This window comes from Haematobia irritans, chromosome 4 (genome assembly GCF_050003625.1).
Source record: "Haematobia irritans isolate KBUSLIRL chromosome 4, ASM5000362v1, whole genome shotgun sequence".
Taxonomy (NCBI): Eukaryota; Metazoa; Arthropoda; class Insecta; order Diptera; family Muscidae; genus Haematobia; species Haematobia irritans.
This window is the reverse complement of record NC_134400.1, coordinates 84,167,571-84,172,466: the sequence shown is the minus strand read 5'-3', so window position 1 is coordinate 84,172,466 and position 4,896 is coordinate 84,167,571. Positions and strand designations below refer to the sequence as shown.

Sequence of the window (4,896 nt, the reverse complement as noted above, 5' to 3'; positions counted from 1 at the left end):
GACTAAAACCGCGACCTAGACTTTGATTACAAAAATGTGTTCACGGACAGACGGACAGGGCTATATCGACTCAGGAGCCCACCCTGAGCATTTTTACCAAAGACACCATGTGTCTATCTCGTCTCCTTCTGGGTGTTGCAAACATATGCACTAACTTATAATACCCTGTTCCACAGTGTGGCGCAGGGTATAATTAACTTAAGGCTTTTATCCTGATTAAAACGTTAATTGTATCAATTAAATTAGTAATTGAAAACCCACTTTTTAATTGGAAATATTTTGCTGATATTTTTCAGTATGCTGTAATTTTACTTGCAAATAAAATACATTGCAGAAAAAATCTGCTGTTTACATTTTTCTATCAGAATTAAGAAAAAATGTTCTCACGTGTGTGCCAAAACAACTATTTTTGAGTGCGGTGAGACACAGAACAGGCATGAATATAACAGAAAAAAAGCCTTTTTTCGGATTTAATCACGAAATTAATTGATCCAATTATTTTTTCAATCACGAAAATGATACTATCAATCACAGAATTAATTAGAAATAAAAAATAGCCGTGATTAAATAATTATTTGATTTCTTCCATCACTTGCAATTATTTTTTTAATTGGATCAATTAAAAATTTAATTGATTTTGGTTAAAAACTCAAATTGAGGCAATCAATTCATTTATTCTTCTTCTTTATGAATTATAAGTATATAAACTAATGATCCGTATATCGAACGAGAGCTTTCTTCCGTATTTCAAACAAAAGAAAGTTGATTTGTGTCCCTCTATGTCGAAAGACTAGTCACTTCATATTTTGTGGTCGAATTGAAACGATGGTATACAATATGTATCAAAAAAAAGTAAAAACATTGTTAACATTTCAATGAATTCTCAGGCCAAAAATACTCATTTTTGACAGAGATGGTCTGTATCAAACATTTTAAGCTTTGCGACTGTCGCAAAGTTGTAAACGTCGTAAATGTAGAAAAAGTAGCAAACGTCGCAAACTCCAAATACTTCAGATAGGCAGCGAATGATATCCAAGATAATGATATATGCGAAGAAGTTTCAATTCTCAGGAATGTGCATAAAATTATTAACGAGTTTAAAATACTTAAGAATATAGTTATTTCAATTGGAAACTCGAAGCCAAAATTACTATAAACTACTCGATGGTGCAATAAAGGTGACGGTCGGTACTCGCTCATAGTTAACCTTTCACAAATTACTGCAGAAACTGGAAGGAAGGAAAACTACTTATGTTAAGTCTTATATAAGTGAATTGCTGTTTAGAGAAAATTTTATAAAATCACTTTTTGGCTTATTAGAGCCAATTTCCATACTAATTAAAAATTTTCAAAATTGTAGCTAGTCATTCGCAACTAAAGCTTGGTCCACGAAAACCAAGAATAGTTTCAAGTTGTGAATGAGAGATGTAAATCTAGTAGAGTTTTGAATAAGTACAACCCTGCCAGCATTTCAAAGTTCCATTTCATCCTCATCGCTACCACAGACTCGTAAATGTCACCACAATCGCGAACTGTGATGGGGGAAGCATATCAAAAAGTACAAAATGTACTTTCATGTATTTTGCCATCACTACTGTTAGAAGAGCCATTTTATTTTTTGTGAAACGCCAAGCGCAACCAGCTTGTTATATTTTATTTAAATAAAAACGAAAATAAAGTTCTGAAAATAGATATTACGCTTAAAATTGTGAAAGGTATATGGTGAACAATTTTCGAATTTCCAAATAGAATAAAGTGATCGTTTTTCAAATATTTTTCCAGGCACGCTGTCTCCATCGAAAATAAACAAACTGGCTGATAGACGCTGCAATATGTAACTTGCTACTTAAAACTCAACATCATTCTTTTATTAATGCAAAAAATTATGTTAAATGTGATGAGATAAACCGAAAAATGTTATATTTAAAAGAAATTATAAATGTTTAATCAAATCAATAAACATCTACACAATCGTGTTTTACTTGACCACAATGATTCTTCTACAATTACCTTAAAATGCACTTTTTCTGATAGTTTCCAGGGGTTCTTATTGGCGTCCTTTGAAATTGATCTAAATAAGCACCTAATAATTGCACTGATGAGAAACTTTTTCGTAGTAACTTGGCGTGGTACAACTTCTCAATAGTGACGGCGCTTTTCCGACGAGTTTTTGATGTCGTATATGACTGTTTTCGACGTAGTGGGGATTCTCAGAAGCGCCCCCAAATTCAAAAAATGTTGGCAGGGAATATAGAACATTTTTTGCATACCTTTTATCGGGGAGCTTAACTAAATTAGATTAAAAAATATTCACAATCTCTTTAATTCCAAATTAGGTTTTCTACACTAGGTTTACGACTTTTGCGACATACGTATTATACCGTCGTAAACGTATGTCGCAAAAGTCACAGTTTGCGACAGGCCAACCCTGTTTTTTGATAAACGATGTGAGAGAAAGACCCAAATTCCTTCGAATTCGACCAACTTCTTTTCTTTCGACTGGTTTTCCTTCGATATATAGAAACAGGGCGTACTTATTTCCGGATATTTAAAAAATACTCATTTTTGATAAACGATGTGAGAGAAAGACCCAAATTCCTTCGAATTCGACCGACTTCTTTTCTTTCGACTGGTTTTCCTTCGATATATAGAAACAGGGCGTACTTATTTCCGAATAAAATTTTCAAATATTTTTCAATTGGAAATATTATTTTATTTAATTAAAATGTTGATTGGGATGATTAATACTTCAATTAGAAATGTGAAAACTTTCAATAATTTTCTTAACTGTTGATTTTTTAAAATCAACTTTTAAATAGGAAATATTTTGGTAATATTTTTTTGTATTTACACATTGTGGAGTTCTTATACATATTGTTTTTCATTATTAACGGCATATCCTTCTCCATACCTCTTCATAAGCACCTCAAAAATTATATATTTCCTGTCAACATATAAACCATTGTGATATATCTTAAACGTGCGAACACGAAGCGAATTTTTTTCTGATCGCATTTTCAAGAATATTAGAGAGATGGATTATACAAAAAAGTATGTTTGGTCCTTGAATATCCATTCCGTAACACTTTACGAATTGTTGTTCGCTAGACCAAGAATGACAAACATATATAGCCAGACACCGACCCCTGTATTTTCTATAACTTTGACAAGTCTAACAAAAATTAGCTCATTACTCATTCTATCAATATTTTTCCTAATTAGCACTTCAAGCGCACGAAACAAAGTTCAACATATGGCTTTATTGTCTAAAGTGATCAAAAAAACTGGTTGTTTGAAAAACGGGATTTCTTGGTTTTAAAAACCCGGACTTCTTTCCAAAACTGGTGGATGGTATTTTTAAAAACACGAAATTTTGTAGCGAAAATCTTATTTTATTGTCACAAAAAAATCAACGAAAATATAATTCGATAATTTATTAAAAGTTAGACACAATTTTTTTTTTAAATTCAATGATTAAAATACCCACATGTATTTGCATAAATGTGGCATTAACTTGGTAAGTTTATAATGAAAATATAAAAACCGAAAGCCGGTTGTTGAGACATTGAAAACACCGGTTCTACCGGTCCATCGAAAATGGGATTTTCACGATAACCGACAATCGGTGTAAGAAGAGAAACGTGTCCATCGGTTTTGATCGCTCTATTAGGGTCCCTTTTCCTAAAAATCCAAACAATAATATTGAACAGATGGAATCAAAACCAAAGACAATCACCCTTATTCCTGAAGTCGCCGTCGCTTTTTGTCGTCTGTCGCTTTTAAGTCATCTCGTCATTCATTTGGTATTCCTGCGAAGTGGCGACGACGACGATTACTTTTTGTACCAATTACAATACTCGGTAATAAAAGGCCGATATCACTAGAAAACAATCAGCTGATGTGCAAAAAAAGAATTTTAATTTTTTCGGTTTAAAATATTTTTATTTCTGACGCAATTCTAAGTCGGAAAATTAAGAAAAAAATATTTAATTTGACGCGGAAAAAATGTGGATATATATTCAAGGACAGTTAAAGCTTCCAAAACTACAAAAATGACGACGGCGCTGAGATCCATGGCACAAGGATAATTGTGAAAGAAAACAATCATCTCCCTGCCAACATTTCAAAGTTCCATTTCATCCTCATCGCTACCACAGACTCGTAAGTGACACTGCAACAATCGCCAACTGTGATAGTATTTTGCCATCACTATTCGCATGAAAGTATTTTGCCATCACTATTGTTACAAGAGCCATTTTATATTTTGTGAAACACCAAGCACAACTAGCTTCTTATAATTTATTTAAATAAAAATGATAATGAAGTGCTGAAAACATAGTTATTTCGATTAAAATTGTGAAAGGTTCATTGGTGAACAATTTTTGACTTTCCAAATGGAATAAAGTGATAGTTTTTCAAATATTTTCCAGACACGCTGCCTCAATTGGGAATAAAAGCACTCGCTGGTAGACGCTACAACATGTAATTTGCAACTTGTAACTCAACATCAATATTTTATTAATGCATAAAAATATGTTAAATGTGATGTGATAGTCGTATAAATGTTTTATTTATGAGAATTTATAAATGTTTAATAAAATTAATAAACATCTAAACAATCGTGTTTTACTTGACCACAATGATTCTTTTACAACTATATTACAATGCACTTTTTCTGATTGTTTGAAGGGGCTCTTATTGGCGTCGTTCTAAATTTATTAAAAAAGGCACCTAATAATTGCACTCATGCGATACTTTTTTGTAGTAACTTGGCGTGGTACAACTTCTCAATAGTGACGGCGCTTTTCCGACGAGTTTTGGATATCGTATACGACTGTTTTCGACGTAGTGGGGATTCTCAGAAGCGCCCCCAAATTCAAAAAATGTTGGCAGGGC

The 4,896-nt window shown here is 32.6% G+C and overlaps 2 long non-coding RNA genes across 2 annotated transcripts; both read left to right on the top strand.

The window, feature by feature from the left end:
• The first annotated feature begins 1,561 nt into the window (after positions 1–1,561).
• LOC142236984 (uncharacterized) lies at positions 1,562–1,992 on the top strand. Its single transcript, XR_012722291.1, has 2 exons — positions 1,562–1,715; positions 1,783–1,992. It is a non-coding gene; the product is annotated as an uncharacterized LOC142236984 (long non-coding RNA).
• A 1,769-nt stretch (positions 1,993–3,761) lies between these two features.
• On the top strand, positions 3,762–4,619 carry LOC142236550 (uncharacterized). The gene is made up of 2 exons (XR_012722085.1): positions 3,762–4,363; positions 4,431–4,619. It is a non-coding gene; the product is annotated as an uncharacterized LOC142236550 (long non-coding RNA).
• Positions 4,620–4,896: the final 277 nt, after the last annotated feature.